Source organism: Tamandua tetradactyla, chromosome 5 (assembly GCF_023851605.1).
Source record: "Tamandua tetradactyla isolate mTamTet1 chromosome 5, mTamTet1.pri, whole genome shotgun sequence".
Classification (NCBI taxonomy): Eukaryota; Metazoa; Chordata; class Mammalia; order Pilosa; family Myrmecophagidae; genus Tamandua; species Tamandua tetradactyla.
Window position 1 is genome coordinate 70,109,025 of NC_135331.1, and position 22,913 is coordinate 70,131,937.

At 39.9% G+C, this 22,913-nt stretch overlaps 1 long non-coding RNA gene across 1 annotated transcript in view; it reads left to right on the top strand.

Annotated features, from left to right (window-relative positions):
• Positions 1–22,913, top strand: part of LOC143682504 (uncharacterized) — an 87,877-nt gene that overhangs the window by 987 nt on the left and 63,977 nt on the right. The gene's annotated exons all lie outside the window — the stretch shown is intronic.

Sequence of the window (22,913 nt, forward strand, 5' to 3'; positions counted from 1 at the left end):
TTGCCCTGCTCCCCCCACCATACACACAGTCAGTTAATCCTAGACCCCTGCCCAAGATGTCGCAACTATTAGGTGCTACAGCTGACCTGGCTATATAAAGTCGTGTTCAATATTGCCTGACTTCTTTCTAGATCTACTGAATGAGAGTTTCTAACAGTGGGCCTAGGAAATGACATTCTCGGTAAGCACTCCAGAAGATTCTTTGGAAGTTGGCGTAAAGTGAATCCTAGCTACTGCCCTGAGTTTAGCCTGGTCCCACTGGTCACTGCTGATCCTTCACTTCTGGCCCTGGCTCTCCAGCTGTAGATGAATCTGCAATCTACATTTAATGAATTACTTTTCAAATCTTAGTTTTGCCTCTGAAAAATTCTAAAAATGTGAATTAGCAAAGTATCATTTTTCTTACTAAATAGACATTGAGTGAATCTAACACTTTTTAAACATTCGTACACTCTAAGTCCTGGTTGAATGTTTTTAAATCAGAAGAAGGATGAGTGGACCAACTGGATGAGACACATAATGAAGGAGAAAAGAAGCAAGAAATAGGAAATGGCAAAGAAAGGGAGGTGAAAGAAAAGCAAAGAAAAACTATCCTAACACCTTAGTCAGGACCCAGAGATAGAAACATTGTGGTTATATTGCATGTTAAAGGCAGGAAATAGCAATGAAGCAATGTGATATCTATACTAGGGCAGGGGAAATTAAAAAGTCCAGAATATGAACAGTGAGGAAGTCTGTGGTTGTTTGGAGCTGTATGTACCCCAGAAAACATGTTCTTATGCTTAATCCATTACAATAGGTGTGAAGCCATTGTAAGTAGAAACTTTTGGTGAGGTTACTTGAGTTAAGGTGTAACCCACTTCAATTAGAATGAGTCTTACTTCTATTATTGGAGTCCCTTATCAGCAGAATGAAACCAAGATATATAGAGAGAAAGCAACAGAGCGATCAGCCAGCTGCTGGACATCAGTGGAAAATGGAAGGGAAGGGACAGACCAGGAGACATTGCCATGAATTTTACCATATAAAAAACTAAGGACCAAGGATTACCGGTAGCCAGCCCCAGTCTTTGGGAAGAAAGCATCATCTTAATGATGCATTGATTTGAACTTTTTCCCAGACTCAAAATCATAAGCTAATAAATTCCCATTGTTTAAGTCATCCCATTGCATGGCATTTGCTTGAGCATCCCAGAAAATTGAAACAAGGCCCAAACTGGTTCAGAAGAAAAGGTGAGAGGCAGAGGTGCCTAGAGGTGTTGCAGGAGTCAAGGGGGATCCAGCTGCCTCTATCTTTTGAGGCTCACTGATAAATTAAAATATGAAGAGGCATAAGAAATCATGTTATATGTGTCCCCCTTAGGAATAGCAAAATAAGGGTCAAAATCAACTTTCTCAAACTCTGAATGATCATCAAGACTACAGAGCAACTCAATGAATGCTGAAATGGGTGGGGGAGGTGCACCTAAAAACAGTAAAAGAGCAACAAGATAAATTTCCCATTTCAGGTCCCTTCCCCATGCTGTTATTCACGTGGCGGCTTGTGTGATTTATAGGGGGCTTTGCAGCCAGGGCGCATTCCACTGCTGGTCCCTTACAGCTATTCCACATATGGTGCTGGTGGGCTATGTATAAACATTCAAACGTGGGTCCTTGAGGCCAGATAGACCATGGCAGTGGTGCACACATGCATTTAAGTGTGGCTCCCTGAAACAAGGTGGAACCATGATAACTGCTGTGATAAGTGATCTGGGTCCCTGGAGTCTGATTGAAATGCACCTAAATGAAAATATTGGGTGTCTTTGTGCATCAAACCCGTCTCACTTTATGGAAAACAGAATCTGGGCATGGACCTAGGTCCCCTAACATGGAAGTTACTAGGGGAAGAAAAACTGTAAAGAAAGGAGGAGGAGAAATACTGAGTGACAGCTAAGACCTAGGTCTGAAAGCTGGACTGAAAAGGCAGAGAGAGTGCAAGAGCAGAGCTGAGCCAACCACAATTTCCAGGGAGGAAGATCTGTGTAAAATCAAAGAACACAACCCAGGACTCCAGGATGAGTTGCTGGGGAGAGGCTATTCCCTCCTGGAGAGGAAACTGTCATGTATACTAGAGAATTCTTGAAAGTTATTATACACACCCAGGGCAAGGAAAAGTTTCAGAGACACCTGAGAAAAAAGCAAACTGCTAACCATGGGTTGTTCTAAAGTTCAGTAGAGACTGGGCTAATGTTAAAGAAGAGCCTTAAACAGCCGATCTATACTAAAACCTTAGGGAAGAGGGAGAAACAGACTTTCACAGACAGCACATCAAAATAATCAAATGTCCAGACATCAACAAAAGATCACAAATCACACAAAGAAGTAAAAGAAGCTGGAAGAGATGCCCCATGCACCTGTTTGAAGCTCTCATGTACCCCAGAAAAGTCATGTCCTTTAATCTTCATTCAATATTGCTGGGTGGGGTCTTTTTTATTGTTACCATGGAACTGTGACCCACACAATTGTGGGTAGTGCTTTTGATTAGATGGTTTCCAGGGAGATGTGTCTCCACCCATTCAAGGTGGGGTTTCTTACTGGAGCCCTTTAAGAGGGAACCATTTTGGAAAAAGTTTAGTGCCAACAGAGCCACTAGAACCAACAGAGCCCACATAGCCAGAGATCTTTGGAGTTCCAGAAGGAAAACACCTCTGGGGAAGCCTTATGAAATGAAGAGGAAAAGCTAGGAGACATCACCATGTGCCCTCCAAGATGAGAGAGAAACCATGAACTTCATTGACCCAGTTTTTATTTTTGAGTTATGATATCTTTCTCTGGATCCCTTAATTTAAACATTTTCACAGCCTTGAAATTGTAAACTTGCAACTTAATAAAATTCCCTTTTTAAAAGCCATTCCTTTTCTGGTATACTGCATTCCAGAAGCTTATAAACTAAAATACCCCATTCAAAGAAACAAATTAAAACAACAGAGGATGTACAGATATTGAAACAACTAACTAATCAATTCACTCAAATTTCCTAAATAAATTCAATGAGCTAAAGGAAAACATAGACCTAGAACTAAAAAAATAAAGAAGATGATGTATGAGCAAAAGGAAGAATTAGAAATTTTATAAAGAAATCAAACAGAACTTGGGAGACAAAAAACCCCACAATAGTGGAGATTAAAAATACATTAGAGGGCAGGCCATGGGGGCTCAGAAGGCAGAGTTCTCACCTGCAATGCCAGAGACCAGGTTCGATTCCCAGTGCCTGCTCACACACACACACACACACACACACACACACACACACACACACACAAAATTAGAATTGTTCAAAGAGAAGATTTGAACAGGCAGAAGAAGAAAGCAACCTATAAGACAGGACAATTGAAACCATAAAGTCTCTAGAAAAGAAGAGGAAAGGAGAAACAAATTAACAAAGTCTAAGGAACCTGTGGGACATGAAGTGCACTAATATATGCACTGTGGGAATTCCAGAAAATTGGGGGGGGAAAAAAGGGCTGAAAGAAAGGATATTTAAGAAGATAATAGCTGAAAACTTCCCAAATCTAATGAAAGACATGAATATACACAACAAGATGCCCAACAAACTCCAAGCAGGATAAACACAAATAGACATACTCCAAGGCATATGATAATCAAAATGTTGAATGCCAAAAATGAAAAGAGAATTCTGAAAGCAGCAAGAGAGCAGTGATTTGTTACATGCAAGGGATCTTCAAAAAGAGTAAACATTAATTTCTCATCAGAAACTATGGAGACAAGAAAGCAGTGATATGGCACATTTAAAGTACTGAAAGAGAAAAATTCCTAGCCCAGAATTCTATTTATGACAAAACTGTCCTTCAGAAATGAGGGAGAATTGAAGACATTCACAAATAAACAAGAGCTGAGGGAGTTGCTCACAAAGAAACCTGCCCTATAAGAATTGCTAAAGGGCAGTCCCAGGTTGGAAGGAAAGGAAGAAATAAAGACCTCCAGTGAGGTGAATTCATGGGTAAATACAAATGGCAATATTATTGTATCTTCAGTATGTAACTCTACTTTATATTTCTTATAAGATTTAGAATATAATTGAATGAGATATAATCATACTTCTATCTTATGGGCATACAAAATATAAAGAGATAGTATGTGGCTCCCTTAAAAAGCATAATGAGGGGGTATGGAGGGGTATAGGGGTAGAGACTGTATACTACTGAAGTTACATTGGTATCATGTCAAATTAGTTGATTAAACATTTAGGTTGTTAAATACAAATCCCACAATAACCACAAAGAAAATATTTAAAGTAAATACAGAAATGAAAATTAAAAGTGGATCAGTCTGTTTCATACAAAAGATCAACTGTAAACAAAGGAAGCCTGCAATGAATGAAAAGCAGGACGAAAATGTGTAAGATGCATGAGAAATGAGGACAAAGTGGCCGAAGTCCCATCTTATCAGTAATTACTCTTAATGGATTAAACTCTCCAATCCAGAGACAGATTGGCAGGATGGATTAAAAATAAAAAGTATGATCCAACTACATGTCATCTGCAAGAGACTAACCTAGCCCTAAAGGCACAAAGAGATTGACAGTAAAAGGATGAAAAATATGCCGTGCAAACAGTAACCAAAAGAGAGTTGGATTAGCTATACTTATACTAAACAGAATAGACTTTAAATAAAAAAATGTTACAACAGACATAAAAGGAACATTTTATTTTAATACAAGGGCTGATACGCCAAGAAGATATAATAATTACAAACATATAACACACCTAATTATAAAACCCCAAAATACATGAGGGAAACATTGACAAAACTGAAGGGAGAAATAGATTCTTCTATAATAATAGAGTCTTATTGTACCACTTTCATTAGTGTATAGAACATCAAGATAGAAGGTGTGCTGGTTTGAAATGATATATGTACCCTAGAAAAGCCATGTTTTAATCCTAATCCCATTTTGTAAAGGCAGCCATTTCTTCTAATCCCTATTCAGTATTGCATGTTTGAAACTGTAATGAGATCATTTTCCTGGAGATGTGATTTAATCAAGAGGGGTTGTCAAGCTGGATTAAGTACAGGTGTGTTTCCACCCATCTGGGTGGGTCTTGATTAGTTTCTGAAGTCCTATAAAAAAGGAAACATTTTGGAGAATGAGAAATTCAGAGAGAGGAGAGAATGCTGCAGCACCACAAAGCAGAGAGCCCATGAGCCAGCAACGTTTGGAGATGAAGAAGGAAAACGCCTCCCAGGGAGCTTCATGAAACCAGAAGCCAGGAGAGAAAGCTAGCAGATGATGCTGTGTTCACCACGTGCCTTTCCAGCTCTTTCCATAGAGAAACCCTGACTGTGTTCGCCATGTGCTTTCTCACTTGAGAGAGAAACCCTGAACTTCATTGGCCTTCTTAAACCAAGGTATCTTTCCCTGGATGTCTTAGATTAGACATTTCTATAGACTTAATTGGGACATTTTCTTGGCCTTAGAACTATAAATTAAGAGCTTATTAAAGTCCCCTTTTAAAAGCCATTTCATTTCTGGTATATTGCATTCTGGTAGCCTGAAAACTAGAACAGATGTTGGTACTGGAGAGTGGGATGCTGCTGCTGTGGTTTGCAAATACAAATATTTTGGAATGGCTTTTTAAATGGATAAGGGGAAGATTTTGGAGGAGTTGTAAGAACCTTGATAGAGAAGGCCTAGAATGCTTTGAAAAGACTGTTGGTAGAAATGTGAACTCTAAAAACATTTCTGATAAAGTCTTAGACAGAAATGAGGTGCGTGTTATAGACTGGAAGGAAGGCAAGCCTTGTTTTAAAATGGCAGCTAATCTGGCAAAATTGACTAGTGGCTTTGGCTGGAAGACAGATTTTAAAAGCCATGAACTTGGATATTTAGCAGAAGAGGTTTCCAAATTAAGTGTGGAAAGTGCAGCTTGGTTTCTCCTTGCAGCTTACAGTGAAATGCAACAGGAAAGAGATAAGCTGAGAACCAAACTCTTGGGTACTAAGAAAGCAGGAATTGATGTTCTGGAAAATTCTGGGCTTCCAGGAGAGGAGACCCCAAAGAATGGTGCCCCATGTGAGGGTTTGGCTAAATGTGGAGACAGCCAGCCATTTCAGAGAAAGCCAAGATGGGACATTGAGTCATCCAGGAAGGATTTGTGGGAACTCCTTAAGTCTGATGAGCATGATCCAAGGCTACTGCATAGAAAGCCAACAGGGGCATTGTGGGACCTGTATAAATAGAGCCAATGCCAGTCTGGAGTGGGGGGTTCAGAGAAGGGACACATTGGAGGAAAAATGACTTCAGAGGCAAAACCGTGGAGACTGAAGTCTGAAGTCAAGAAGCCTCGGGTCAGGAGAGCAGACCCACCCAAGCCCATGGAGAGGGTGAGTTTGCCCCAAAGGCAGAGGATGGGCCTTCCACCTCATGACAGTGGAAGAGTCATACCGCCTCAGGCCGTGGAGAGAGTGGAGCACATTCCTTGGGGTTTGGAAAGAACCTGGTTTCTGGAGCAGGCAGAGAGCCTAGGTGTGGCACCAATGCTTGGACAGGATGGAGCCGAGAAAAAGGTGGTCTCCCCAATACCCCCCAAGGTTGCATTTGGAGAGAGGCAGGCCTCTGTGTAGGCCCTTGGAAAGGGTGGGACTGCCACTTTCAGGAGCCCTGAAGATGAATGACTCTCAGACTTTGAAAGCTAATAGACTTTGCCCTGCAGGTTTTTGAAACTGCTTGGGTCCTGTGACCTTCCTGTGTTCCTTCCTCCCTATGAAAATGTGTATATGTATCCCATGACTGTTCCTCCTTTGTATGTTGGCAGCAAATAACTTGTTCTGTGTTTCCAGAGCCAGAGGATAATTTTGTTTTAGAACAGACCATGTCGGTAACTAACTTTGATAGGAGTTTGTACTGTTTCTAACTTTGTATTTCGTATGTATTGCTACTGAAGTGGTTTAAGGATTTCTGATATTGTTATGAAATTAATGTATTTTTGTATATGGGAAAAACATGTCTTTTTTAGGGTCCAGAGGGTAGAAAGTGCGGTTTGAAATGATGTATGTACCCTAGAAAAGCCATGTTTTAATCCTAATCCCATTTTGTAAAGGCAGCTTTCTTCTAATCCCTATTTAGTATTGCATGTTTGAAACTGTAATGAGATCATCTTCCTGGAGATGTGATTTAATCAAGAGGGGTTGTCAAGCTAGATTAGGTAGAGGTGTGTCGCCACCCATTTGGGTGGGTCTTGATTAGTTTCTGGAGTCCTATAAAAGAGGAAACATTTTGGAGAATGGGAGATTCGGAGAGAGTAGAGAATGCTGCAGCACCACAAAGCAGAGAGCCCAAGAGCCAGTGACCTTTGGAGATGAAGAAGGAAAACGCCTCCCAGGGAGCTTCATGAAACTGGAAGCCAAGAGAGAAACTAGCAGATGACACGGTGTTTGCCATGTGCCTTTCCAGCCCTTTCCAGAGAGAAACCCTGACTATGTTCTTGCTTTCTCACTTGAGAGAGAAACCCTGAACTTCATTGGCCTTCCTGAATGAAAGTATGTTTCCTTCGATGCCTTAGACTGGACATTTCTATAGACTTATTTGGGACATTTTCTTGGCCTTAGAACTGTAAACTAGGAACTTATTAAAGTCCCCTCTTAAAAGCCATTCCATTTCTGGTATATTTCATTCCAGCAGCTAGCAAACTAGAACAGAAGGAAACAGGATATGAAAAATACTATATTATAAATGAACTAGATGTAATAGAAGTATACAGAAGAGCCAACAATAGTAGAAAACATTCTTTTCAAGTGCTCATGGGTCATTCTCCAAGACAAACCACATGTCAGGTCACAAAACAAGTCCCAGTGAATTTTGAAAGGTTGAAATTACCCAAATCATCTTCTCTGACCACAATAGAGTGAAGCCAGAAATCAGTAACACAAGGAAAACTAAAAATTTCACAAATTAGTAGAAATTAATTACACTCTTAAGCAAGCAGTAGGTCTAAGAAGAAATAAATAAGGGAATTAAGAAATATTTTGAGACAAATGAAAGCAGAAACACAGCATACCCAAACTTATGGAATGCAGTGAAGGCAGTGCTGTGAGGGAAATGTATAGTCATGGACGTCTACATTAAAAAGGAAGGAAGGGTGGGCCACGGTGGCTCAGCAGGCAGAATTCTCTCGCCTGCCATGCCGGAAACCAGGTTTGATTCCCAGTACCTGCCCATGCAGGAAAAAAAAAGGATGGAAGAGCTCAAATCAATAATCAGACCTCACATCTGGAGGAATAGAAAGAGAAGCACAAATTAAGGTAAATAGAAGAAAAGAAATAATAAAGATTAGAGCAGAGTTAAATGAAATAGAGAATAGGAAAATAATCAAGAGAATCGATGAAACCAAAAGTTGGTTTCTTTGAAAAGATCAATAAAATTGACATTCCTTTAGGTAGACTGATAAAGAAAAAAAAAGGAGAGGACAGAAATAACTAAAACCTATAATTAATAGTGGGACTTTACCACTGATCTTGTAGAAATTAAAGGACTTTAAGAAAGTTCTCCAGGAGATTCGGATATACAGTATCATCAGATTTGAGTGTGACCATTAAGACCCCACTGGAACTTGTTTAAAATGAAAATCCTTAGGTTTCACATCTAGTAATTCAGATTCAATAGGTCAAGAGTGAGGCCCATTGATCAATTTTTTAACAAGTATATCAGGTGGCTCTGAGACAGAATCTTTTCATATAAGAGGAGCTCTTTTAACCACACACAAAATTTCCCCTGTCCACAAATGCTCTCAAGGACTCCTTGCTACTCTGTAAAGCTCCAGGGGCCTACAGCCTTCACACTGGGGACCACTGGTGGGGTCTGCACCATTAAAGGGGTACAGAGTCCACATGCAACGCTAAAAGGGTACACAGAATGTCCACATGCAGCTATTGAGGGGACCCTGTGGCATCCACGTGAGGCACAGAAGGAAAACATTGGTCCATTGGCCCCTGAAGGGGCACATGAGATTGTTCACATGGGGTCTTGATGGAGCAGATGAAGGTATCTGTATGGGACAATGAAGAGGTATACGGAAATGTACTCATGAGACACCCAAAGGAAATATGTATCCACAAGGGCTCTGAAGGGACGCATAAATCCTTGTGGGTCACTGAGGAGAGAGGACCAGCAGACAAGGGATTGAGACACTGATTAATGGAGTTGGTACATCAAGAAGGGGGAGAAAGGTTGGGATTAGCTGTCAAAGCTAGCATTTGCTCAGTGATCTTTGTACAATCTAGAGAGTTCCCATGTTTTTGAGCTCCTCAAAGGAAGGGTCCTGGTTTTCTTAGGATCTACCACAGTGACTGCCACACAGTATGTAGTCAATAAATAGAGTGACCAAATAATTTATCTCCCAAACTGGATAGCTTTTGGTATAAAAGAAAGGGTACCTTTAATGATTGTACTGGCAAAACAGTCATAGACTAGGACTGTTCTGGACAAACTGAGAAGTATAATTTTTCTATCAGTAAATCTTAGATGGACAGATGGGTGGATGAATGAAGGATGTTTCTTTTTAAGTGGAAATAATTGAAGACACTTGAAGATACCAGCAACTGGTATGTCTTCCAGGAAGAAAAGTCTCAAAGGTGACAAAGCTGTGGCATTGAGGTCACGGGCAGCTTGAGAATTTCTGTAAAGGAGTGGTTTGTTTGATCATTTCTTGGGAAGAGACAGGATGGTTAGAGAAATTATTTTAAGCTGCCATTGCCAAGCAACTATTTAAGAAGTTTTGTGTTTCTGTGATGGTTAGGGGTGGGGTATGAGGGAGCTGGGGTAATTCTCCTAGTCCAGCACCAGCTCTTCGGGCACTACAGTTAGAGATTTATGCTAAGAGTTAGTGCTCCAGGAAGCCAGGTTAGCTCTGCTGGGCTCCATTTCTTCTGCACAGAGCATAGCTTGAGATAAACTCAAAAAGGAGAGGGCATCATGAATCAGGAAGAACAATGACTTCTGGGAACAGCCTACAGAAGTGGCACCTTCACCCTAATATTAAGGTTACATGATGCTGGTTAAAGCGTCATCAAAAGATATGAGTGGCAACATGAACAGAAAACCATCTAAGAAAGTAGACTTGTGCTTGACTTCCTCCACCCCCGCAGAGTGCAGACCCAGGCTTTGGAACCCAGTTTGGCTACAAACTCTCTCCTGACCATATCCCTGCTGCATTGGCTGTAACCCTCATTTCTTCCCCACTTTAAGACATGGTCTTCAAGGATAGAGCAGAAGAACCACAGAATCTGAGAGCAGGAAAAGATCAAGTAGCCACATAAGACCGCTTAAGAGTGTCTGGTCGCCCATCCCAGGAGATTGCATGCGCTGTGTGCTCCTAGGCAGGCCAACTAACCTCTCTGATCCCGAGTTTCTCTCCTATAAAGTTGGATACTAACAGCTATGTGGCAGAGAGAGCCTGAGGATGCAGTTGAGATGAATGACTTCTTATTCACTTCCTCTAGGCCTTCTGCCGTTTGCACGTCAGCCCAGACAGCTGTAAAATTTAGAAGGTTCAGTTACTTTAACCTTGAGTGAACAGTAAACAAGGACGTCTACTTGGTGGGAAGAGAAAGAAAGTAATTCAAGTGTAGGAGAACTCTTCCCTCTTATTCTCCCCACACCTTAAGCACACAAGTCCCTCCCTTCTACCGAAAACCCTCTGGACCTTGTCCTTCTCCTTTCAAGAAAACTGTGACACTTCATTGCATTTATATTTTATTGGAAGTTTGGCTGACCTACGGGACTCCTAACTGGCAGAGACCACATTCTACTGTCCTTGATTCTCAGTGCTGGGAGTTCCTGTCACTTAGGTAATCTGTAGGTGTTAGGGAGAGAGGGAGGGAGGATAAAGGGATCGGCAGAGCCCCAGGCAGCAGTGGGGCCAGAATGGGGGTGGGCATGAGTGGACGGTAAGAAGACTTCTTGCAGAGGCGTTGGCTTCTTGGCAGGCCTGGGCACAGAGAGAACAGGCCTGAAACGAACGAGTAAGGGAATGGGGATGGTGCCAGGGAAGGCGAGGAGTTTCCCTGAGTCAGCCTATTTGACAGTTCAGCCTCCTCTGGCCTGACTACCCCAACTGCTTGCCTGGACAGAGTCCCAGACAAAACTCGGGGGGGAGGATCTGATGTCAGGAGGCTCTTTTTCCTCTTTTATAGCTTCTCATAGGTGTAATAGTATGGGAAAGGAGGTCTGGACATGATCTGGCTTCTCCATAAATTAATCCCAGGCTAAATCATGTTGTTTTTTTCTGTGCTGTGACAGGAAGGGCAAAACTAAGCCTTAAGCGCCTACCAGTCTGGGGGTGAGATATTGGAAGACAGAGATCTTGTCTCAGCAAAAACTCAGCGTCTCAGTATTAACCAGATACTTAATAAATATTTGCCAAGTAGTTCTCACATTTGTCAAATTCATGAATGTTATTCCTTAGTGTTTGCGGAGGACAAATGTGGTTTTTGCAACCCTTTCTGTGGAGAACTACCTCACCTCTGTTCCCTCTTGTCTTCATGGGGTCATCTAACCACAGATAGAATTTTAACTAAAAAACAAAATTTTAACTGAAAACGCAAACTGCATGATAAGTTCTGTGTTATTTTCAAATTCATAAGGCTACAACACCCAAAGTACAAGCAACAAAGAAAAATAGATGAATGGGACCTTATCAAAATAAAAAACTTTTGTCCCTCAAAGGACTTTATTGTGAAAGTAAAATGGCAACTTAATAAATGGGAGAAAATATTTGAAAACCACATGTCCAATGAGGATTTAAAAAGAAGTCCTTCAACTCAACAACAAAAAGACAAACAATCCAATTTAAAAATGGGCCAAAGACTTGAACAGACATTTCTCCAAAAAGGATACACAAGTGAACAAAAATCCCATAAAAAGATGTTCAGGGTGGGCCGTGGTGGCTCAGCAGGCAGAGTTCTTGCCTGCCATGCTGGAGACCCGGGTTCAATGCCCGGTGCCTGGCCGTGAAAAAAAAAAAGATGTTCAACATCATTAGCTGCTAGAGAAATGCAAATAAATACTACATTAAGATATCATTTCACATCTACTAGAATGGCTACTATTTGAAAAATCACAAAATTACAAGTGTTGGAAAGGATGTGGATAAAGAGGAACATTCATTCATCACTGGTGGGGATATAAAACGGTGCAGCTACTGTGGAAGACAGAAAGTTAAGTACAGAATTACCATACAACCTGGCAATTCCTCTACTAGGTATATACCCATAAGAACTGGAGGCAGGGACTCAAACAGATATTTTCACACTGATGTTCCTAACAGCATTATTCACAGTTGCCAAAAGATGGAAGCAACCCAAATTTCCATCAACGAATGAATGGATAAACACAATGTGTTATATGCATACAATGACATATTCAGACATTAAAAAGAAATGGAGTTCTGATGCATACAACAACGTCCGCCTTACATTCAGTAAAATAAGCCAGACACAATAGGACAAACACTGTATGATCTCACTGATATGAAATAATTAGAATAATCCAATTCATAGAGCCAAAATTGGACAGGGGTAGGGAATAAGGAGTTAAGAAAAAAAATCATAAATTACAGAGGCCAAAGTTTAGGGTTCACGGTGAGAATCTCCTACAGTGTATTCACCCTCAGCTTCAGACAATGGACTAAGTTGTTTATTATATGAGAAAGGAAATCCAACTGCTCAATGCCAGCAAGCAAATTAATTTTCTTTTCCTTCCTACTGAAGAGTACACCTAAACAATCTCTTTTTCCTCTAGTGCAAAAACAGCAACGCTTGGCTGAAGAATATCTCCCCCACAAAGAAATGTGAGAACAAAATTCTTGAAGGGTTGTTGCATCTAGATGCCTCGTTGACTGGCACCTCAAAAGCTTTTAGGTCGCTTCTATTGAACACAGAGGGAAATAGGTCTGTTTAATGGACCAGCAAACCAAAGTGAACTCTCTGTATGCCCTGTCATTATCTAACTAATGGAGGTCACCGTGTCTGGCTGGGATTGTGGTTAATCATTCTGATAGGTGTACCTGTGAAGAACAAGGCTCAATTGTTTTGCTTCTCCCTTGGCTGGATTGGGCAGCTGTCCTTACTCCTTCGGGCTATAGCAGGCCTTTTATTATTTCCCAGGAATTTCTTGCACTTTCTTAAATTTACCCTTTCCTGAACTCTGCCCTGACATTTGTTGCAATACACCTGCACTGTTGTGCATGGGCATGGACTCTGCTGTCATTTGGACACTCTCTGGTACTTGCCTCCTAGAGCTGCACAAGGCGTGATGCGAAGAACTGAAGTGGGAGGAATGAGAGGAGGATGCCCAGAAAATGAGAACTGCATATTGAAAACGTCTTCAGTCTGCTAAGTGAATTTAACCTACAAAACATTCCAAAGGGTATTTATCTATAAGACATGAAACAATTCCAGATTTTTTTTTTTTTAATCTAGCAACTCTAGATTTTATTTTTTTCCGAAGAAGACTTCTGGTATGTGTCTAGTCAGGTACACTGGGTTGAATCACATCCAATATTTGCATTCCTGGCAGTCAATCTGTTTCACAGTGTAGGGTTTTATAGCTGGCGAGGGAGTTAACTTAGAGTTTTCTAACTCAGAAGTCGGAATGGCCTGCCTGAGCCTTTGCTATAAGTCTGGGCTGGTAGCAGGGTCACTCGTGGGGTCATGACTTGTTGAGCATTCAGTTCCTAGAAGGCCATATGGGGGCGGGGGGGAAGTCATAGGCTTTGGAATCAGGAGGGCCTGGATTTGATTCTGGGCTCTGTGGTTACTTCCTCTGTGATTTCTTTAGGCTGCAGTTTTCTCCTGTGTAAGGAGAGAATAGTACTTATATTTATGTCACAAGCATTGCATGGAGACTAAGTAAGACAGTGAGTTAACACGATGCCTGCTAGCGCTCAGCAAAAGTTAGCAGCTATTACATGGGCTGACTTATCACGTGACCCCTGAGGCATAGTACCTAGGACCCACGAGATGTTTAGGAGCGCATGGAAATGTTTTAATAGCTTTTAAATTCAGAAGAGATAAATGAATATAATAAAGAATATATAATAATGAATCCAACCTGTATTATATTTGTCTTTTTACCAATGCAGTAATAAAATAAAATTGAAACTCTTTTATGGAAGAAGGGTAGCAGGAAGACAAAAGCGTCCAGGGCCCTTGAAAGTCATAATGTGGCTTTGGCTATTAGCAGTGATAACTGTGGTAGCGGCAGGAGCTTCGACTGTAGTAGCAGAGGTGAAAACAAAATGTTAAGATTGTAATCGAGTCCTTGGGTGACTTAGTTGTTTTTATTCTCTCAGTGACAGCAGCTGGAGTCTTAGGTTTCTGCAATGTCTGAACATGATTTTTATTATTTTTTCAGCTAACTCCGTTTAATAATAGACTAATAAGTCCCTTCAAAACAGTTAAGTAGCTTTTCAATACTACTGAAATATGATGAACGCATCATCTAGATGGATGATACAGTAATTATATAATTAATTTCTAGATCAAATACAGTGAAACTAGCACCAAGTATGGTAAAAACAAAACAAAACAAAAAAACCCATTCCTTGTGTGTGTATCAAAACTGTGTCATCACTTGTACTGAATAATGCATTTTCTAGAAAGACAGAAATGTTAATTTATCCTATGGGTTTAGTAGAGGAAAATCATGTTTAGATGATTTGTTTCAGGAAGTGAAACATACCAGGTTTTTTTTTTTTTTCCTGCATGGGCAGGCACTGGGAATCAAACCCAGGTCTCCGGCATGGCAGGTGAGAACTCTGCCACTGAGCTACCGTCACACTGCCTAACATACCAAGTTTTTATTATATTTTGCTCTCACTAATGAGTACATTATTTTAAATTCTTTTTAAAACTAGAAAAGCAGTCCATATTTTATACAAATGATTTTTAGAGTTGATCATGTCTCCTTTATCAAATTCTTTTCATTAAATTTCATTTTCATGAAACTATAAATTTTATGAAACATAAAATTCCTCCTAAATAAGCATTCAGGACACATTTTTTTTTCTAACGTGTATTTACAATTGAACTAATCAGTTTGTTTCTCCACTGACAAAAGACAATGGTTATTGACAGTGTTAATAAACCTCCTGAATTTCCTCATAATTAATAATATTTCTCACTTGCATTTCCCCCCATAATACCTTTAACCGATGATTCTGTTTAATGTCATCTATTTTAACTTTGATATGATATATGTTTATAAAGACAGTGTTTAACATTGACCAATGGAATCAAATCAAGAGTGCAAAAAATAGACCACCAAATCTATGGCCAACTGCTTTTTGACAAGGCTCCCAAATTCTCTGAACTGGGACAAGATAGTCTTTTCAATAATTGGGCATGGAAGAACTGGATATCAATAGCCAAGAGAATGAAAGAGGACCCCTGTCTTACAACTTACACAAAAATTAACTCAAAGTAGATCAAGCACCTAAATATAGCACCATAAAGCTTCTAGAAGAAAATGCAGGGAAACATCTTCAAGACTTAGTAATAGGAGGTAGCTTCCTAAACTTTACACCCAGAGTACAAGCAACAAAAGAAAAAATAGATAAATGGGAACTCCTTGAAATCAAATGCTTCTGCACCTCAAAAAACTATCAAAAAGGTGAAGAGGCAGCCAACACAATGTTAGAAAATATTTGGAAACCACATATCAAACAAAGGTTTGATTTCCTGTATATACAAAGAAATCAAACAATTCAACAATAAAAGAATGAACAACCCGATTATAAAATGGGCTGAAGATATGAATAAGCATTTTTCTGAAGAGCAAACACAGATGGCTCAAAAGCACATGAAGAGATGCTTATTTTCACTGGCTATAAGGGAAATACAGATCAAGACTATAATGAGATACCACCTCACACCCCTAAGAATGGTTGCTATTAACCAAACAGGAAACTATAAAAGTTGGAGAGGATGTGGAGAAACTGGGACACTTATGCACTGCTGTTGGGAATGTATAATGGTGCAGCCACTATGGAAGACTGTCTGGCAGTTCCTTAAGAAACTAAATATCCTTAAGAAACTATGACCCAGCAATAGCACTACTTGGTAAATACCCAGAAGAGCTGAAAGCAATAACACAAACAGACATTTGCACACTGATGTTCATAGCAGCATTATTCACAATCACCAAAAGATGGAAATAAAGCAAATACCCATCAACAGATGAGTGGATCAACAAAATATGGTATATAAATACCATGGAATATTATGCAGCAGTAAGACAAAATAATGTCCTGAAGCACATGTCAAGATGGATGAGCCTTGAGGACATAATGCTGAATGAAATTAGCCAGACACAAAAGGATAGATACTGTATGTTTCCACTTTTATGACCAGCATAAAGGTATACAGAATATAGGGGACTTAGAGATACATAGAAGCTAGAGATGGGTGAACCGTTAGCTAACGAGGTTGAATTCCAATGTAAGGGAATAGATAGGAGTGAAGATGATTCTCTAGTGGGTCTAGAAGTAATATTACCATATTGAAAATGAACAAGATTGAAAGGGGTTGTATAGACCTAGGTGTCCCACAGATTCAAACTAGAAATATGAATGAGTTCTCATAAGAATTACTTCAAAGATATGATTCTTGAATAAAGAGTATTTAAGTCCAGGGTACAGGGGGAAAACTGCTATTGCATGCTAAGAGCTATGTTCAAAAGGAAACCATCAGCACTACCACAGCAACAGCAGAGGTAAAAATAATGGAGGGAGGGACAAGAGTTAAGAGGAGGTTTAGATTTCCTATTTGGTGAGGGTGTGTTTATTGGTTTGCTTTCTCTTGGGAACAATGAAATTATCTAAAATTGAGAATGTTGATGGACTGTGGACTTTGGGCCCTCTACATGATGCCTGATGAATGCAGGTGGCTGAAGGATGCACTGACAGAGACGTAGATTGACAAACAATGGGGTATACTTAGGAACGAAGGTTGTGCTGCTAGGAAAAGGAACAACGTCGTGAGGCATGCAACGATGTGAATGGACATGTGGGACATTTGGTGAGGCAAATAAGCCAGAAACAAAAAAACAACTATGGTATGGTCCCCTTTAGAAAACGCTTATAAGAAAACAGGGGCCTAGATTGTAAGCTTTTAGAGCAGACACATTAAGTCCAGAGTGGTGATTATTATTTCTGGATTTCAAGAGGCTGTTTTATATATATATAAAACACCCCTGATACTGTGTCAGACTTTAAGGACACCCAAATAGGCCATGCCCTCAATCATGAGGATTACTCTTGTGAAGCTTATGTAGGAAGTGGAGAAACTTAGACTACCTATAGCCATGCCTAAGAGTTACTTCTGGAGGACCTCTTTTGTTGCTCAGATGTGACCTCAGTCTCTCTAAGCCAACTCTGCAAGTGAAATCATTGCCCTCACCTCTACGTGGGACATGACATCCAGGGGTGAAAGTCTCCCTTGTGACATGGGAGATGACTCCCAGGGATGAATCCAGACCAGGCACTCTGGGATCAACAATTCCATCTTGACCAAAAGGGGGGAAAGAAGTGTAATTAATAAAGTATCAGTGGCAGAGAGAGTTCAAATAGAGTTGAGAGGCTACTCTGGAGGTGGCTCTTATGCAAGCTTCAGGTAGACCTCGCTGCCTATCATAACCTGCCAACCCCCAACCAGGACCTTTCCAGCAAATCCTAAAGAACACCTAGGGCAATATATAAGATTCCACAAGGGGTCCAGGCACTAGGATAACTTTCCAGAAACCTACAACCTCTGGATGGGTTCCTGGTCCAGATAAGTCCTGAAACCTAGCCCAGCCTCTCCAGAACATCAGATAGTTCCATCTCCCTACCCCAAATTAGTGATAGACCCTTCCAATATGAAAAATTTAGAATTGCCATAGCCCAAACACCCCTAAAGAGAGGGATGGACAGAGCAAAGGTGATGGTGGAATTATACAGAGAAGGTAGGACTAAAGAAATGAATATGAGTGCTGAATCATTAAATTATCTCTTTTTGTCTCCAGTATTTTAGAGCAGCTAGAAGTAAAAACATAAAAATGTGAAATTGTAACTCATACCAAAGGTTGAAATGTGTTCTACAACTAATTGTGGTGTGGTGCTGTGTTTTGAAATTTATAGCTTTTGTGTATATATTGTTATTGTTCACAAAAAAAGAAGGGGGAAAAAAAAGAGTGTTTGCCAGTCTGGATTTGATCAGTGGTTTTAAATAATTGGATAGACTCACAGCCTTAGCTGGTTTACCAGAAAAGTTTGTCTCTTCTCATGCAGCACAGCTGGGCTGTCGAAAGTTGTGTAAGTCAGTCTTCTGGGGATCAAGCATTTTTCTATAAAGTTACATCAAAGAACAAGCTGAGACAAGACATATGAGTACAATATAAGGAGCTAGAATGTCAGAGTTTCTTCTGATTCACTCTTTGGCAGTTTTTCCCAATATTTCTGCTGAAAGCTTTCTGTTATAATTTACTAACACTTTTTAATGATTGTCAAATTCCCATTAGAGTTGTAGTTGTGTGCTACTTAATGTATATTTATGGAGTTCTTACTAAGTTCTGTTTTTCTTTTTATCTCTTGTTATTTCTTTCTGAATATATCTTTCATGTATTTTCTTTGTGGTTACAATGGGGTTAAAATGTAATATCCTAAATCTAAAACAATCATATTTGATTTGAAGCCAACTTATCTTTGACAGCATACACATACACTATTTCTTTTGTACATTGCATGTCCCAAACCATTAATTTATCATTACATTTTATGCATTTGAATTTTAGCAACTGTACAAAGTAAGAAGTGGAGTTGCATAACAAAAAATACAATAAAATAGTACTTGTATTTATAAATAAGGAAATGGTTACTTTTATTGGCGTTTTTATTTCTTTATGCTGCTTTGATCCACTTCCTAGCATCCTTCCCTTTCAGTCTGAAGAATTCCCTTTAGCATTACTTTTAGGGAAATCTAGTGGTAATGAACAACTTCAGCTTTTGTTTACCTTGGAATTTCTTGATCTCTCATTTTTAAAAGAAAATCTTTGGATTAAAAAATCATTGTTTGGCAATTGCCTTCTTTTTCCAGCACTTCAAATATTTCATACCACTGCATTTTTGCTTCCATAATTGCTGGTGATAAAATGAATTTAGTATTATTAGGATTCTCTTGTACATAACTCATTGCTTTTCTCTTGGAGCTTTCAGAACTCTCTCCTGTCCTTGCCATTTGACAATTTGATTATTATGTATCTGGTTGTGGTTCTCTGGCAGTTTATCTTGTTTGGGGTTCATTGGGATTCTTGGATGTGCATATTTATGTCTTTTGTTAATTTGGGAAGTTTTATGCCATTATTATTTTTTTAATATTCCTTCTGACCCTTTCTTTCTTCTCCTTCTGGACCTCCCATAGTGTGTATATTGTTATGCTTGATGGTGTCCCACAGGTGTCTTAGATTCTGTTCATTCTTTTTACTTTCTTCTCCTCTGCCTGACTTATTTCAATTTTCTTCTTTTCGAGATCACTGAGTTTTTCTTTTGACATCTGCAATCTACTGTTGAAATCATCTAGGGAATTTTCAGTTATTGTGTTCTTCAACTCCAATATTTCTCTGAGATTCCCATATTGCTCATTCGTTGTTTTCTATATATCCTTTAGTTCTTTCTCTATTTTCCTTTACATCCTCAAATATACTGAGGATCATTATTTTATAGTTTCAGTATAGTAAGTTCAAAGTCCAGTTCTCTTTGTTTATGATTTTGTATTTTTATCTTGTGCTGTTGGATGGGCCATCATTTTTCTGTTTCTTTGGGCTTATAATCCTTTATTGCACACTATCCATTTTAATATTTTGAGTGTTAACTCTGGAATTTAATCCCTGAGCTGTCCCTTAAGTTTGTATCCAACCATGACAGAGATTTTATTGAATGCCAGGAGCTAATCAAATCAAACAAACCAAGGCAAAAAACACTTTTCACTCTCTTTGCAAATTCACCCTCCTTTGTCTGATGACCCTTTAGAGCTTGACCCTCCCATCAAGATCAGCCTGAGGCTGATCTTATGAGTCTGTGGGAGTCGGAGCCAAGAAGTCTGTTTCTTTTCTGTGGCTTATGCTTGCTAAAGACCTTAGGAATTCCTTGTTTATAGTTTTTGGAAGTTCCAGTAAATGCTCCCTCTGTTTTCTTTGAAATAGACCTCCACTGTCTCCTGGGTACTTTCTTGAGTGCAGATAGCTCTTTTCCCCAAGCTGCTTCAACTTAATTGTTTCTTACACTTCCCCAGCTGTCTGCAAGTTACTTCTCTGCCCTCAGGACAAACTGAGAGGGTGAGTAGAGATAAGGTCCCCACTCGGTCTCTAAGTACCATAGGTTGGTACTGACGTATATGCACCTAAGTGTGCACTCAGGGACCATTCTACTCCCTCTGGAATGGGCCAGGGACCAATAATGGTAATGCAGGCTGGCTCCACCCTGGGGTGGGGAAGCGGCCAGCAGAAAATTTTCCTTTGGCTTGTGAAGCTGCATCTTCTTATTTCAGCACTCAATGGGTAAATGCAGACCTTTAACTATTTTCTGTAGTTTTCAGGAAGGTTGCTGTCTTTAAAATTCCACTGCTATTGCCCCACGTTGTAGGGACCTCTCACCTCTCTTTTCTTGCCAGAGTGTCTGTGTGTTCTCTCACATGCATTCTTAATAAACTTTCTACCTGCTTACTTAAAAAAAAAAATTCACAGCTGCTTTTGCCTTAGGCAGGTTGGAACAATACCACACCTTCAGAGGCAGCCCCCAGGGATCTGAAGTAGCTGAGAAATGTAAAGATCTGGGATCAGACCACACAGCCCTGGAGTTCGAGGGACTAGGTCTTTAGGACCCACCTGGCACCAGTAAACTATGCCTGCAGCCCAAGCTCCAGTCCCCACTGCTGTCTGCCATGAGGTGGGGAAGGGAGATGGTAGCCGACTGCAAAGGAGGGTGAAACACAAATACCCACCGTAGTTTACCAGCCTCTTCCTCCTGCACCTCCCTGGATGCTGCACAGTGAACCACTCAATATGAGAGTTTCATAGTTGGTTCATTCATTCCTGCCAGTTCAGTGATTGTTTTGGTGGAGGTACTAATTCCTGGAACTTCCTACTTCACCATCTTCTCACAATACTCCTCAGTTCAGGCTTTAAGATCTACAACTGATTGGATGAAGAGACTCCCTTGTTGCTGAGGAGAATCTCCTTTATTGAATGTAGATGCAATCAGGTATGGATGCAGCAACTTACAAATGATGTAAGTTCATTTACAAAATACCCTTATTGTTCTCGCCTGCCATGCCAGAGACTTGAGTTCAATTCCTGGTGCCTGCCCATGCAAAAAGAAAAGAAAAGAAAAGAAAAGAAAATGCTCCTTGTCACATCAATGTTACATTTTTTTAAACTTTTTTATTGTATATACAAAGCAAAGAAATAAAAAAGCAATAGTTTTCAGAACATTCGTCAACAAGTAGTTACAGGACAGATCCCAGAGTTTGTCATGGGCTACAATACGATCCTCTCAGATTTTTCCTTCTAGCTGCTCCAGAATATAGGAGGCTAGAAGGCTTAAATATTTTTTTATCATCACAATAGATGTTTTTACGTTTTTTTGTGAAAAATAACATATATACAAAAAAGCTATAAATTTCAAAGCACTGTACCACAATTAGTTGTAGAACGTATTTCAGAGTTTGACATGGGTTACAATTCCACAATTTTAGATTTTTACTTCTAGCTGTTCTAAAATACTAGAGACTAAAAGAGATATCAATTTAATGATTCAGCATTCACATTCATTTGTTAAATCCTATCTTCTCGATATAACTCCACTATCACCTTTGATCTTCCCATCTCTCTTTTTAGGGGTGTTTGGGCTATGGCAATTCTAAATTTTTCATATTGGAAGGGTCTGTCACTAATATGGGGTGGGGAGATGGAACTATCTGATGTTCTGGAGAGGCTGGGCCCTCTAGGTTTCAGGACTTATCTGGACCAGGGGCCCATCTAGAGGTTGTAGGTTTCTGGAAGTTACTCTAGTGTATGGCACCCTTGTGGAATCTTATATATTTTCCTAGGTGTTCTTTAGGATTGGCTGGAATTGTCCTGGTTGGGGGTTGGCATGTTATGATAGGGTAGTAAGGTCTTACTGAAGCTTGTGTGAGAGCAACCTCTAGAGTAGCCTCTCGACTCTATTTAATAACATGCAATATGTGAACAAGCATGATTTGTAACTGTGCATGCTCCACTTAACCCTGCCTCCTGTCCTATATCATTTCACCCTGTCCTCAATCATTCCCCTAGACTAAATAACATACTCCTCCTCAACTTGGGGAGACAGATTTGAACCTTATCTCCTGTCTTCTTGCCTGACCTTGTAATAAATAAAGCCTTTCTTTTCTTGAAATCCTGATGTCATACTATTGGCTTCTATTCATATTGAGAATGAGCCCACTTGCTGGTTAACAAAAACACAGATAATCTGCAAGATGATTCGTAATAACAAAGAACGAACAAAACCTGGAACAGATGCTTTCTTCTTTAAAGAAACACTTTGATTGGAAGGAAAAAAAAAACACACAAAACCTGTGCCAATGAGGAAATAAGTTTCTCTGGTTACTTTCCCATAGTTCCCCACAAGCCCTCCACTGAAATCAGGAAGTTTCCTTTGTGAAATTCTGTGTTTCTATTTGTCTTGTTTGGGGAGTAGAGGAGCACTCTGGCCATTGAAATCTATTTGCTACAGTGTATGCCACCTGAATATTAGATACTGAGGCAAGAGAACGCAGTGAAAATAGTGAAAGAGTGAAGATCTTTGGACATAATTTGAACCTAATATGGGAAAAAATGGAAAG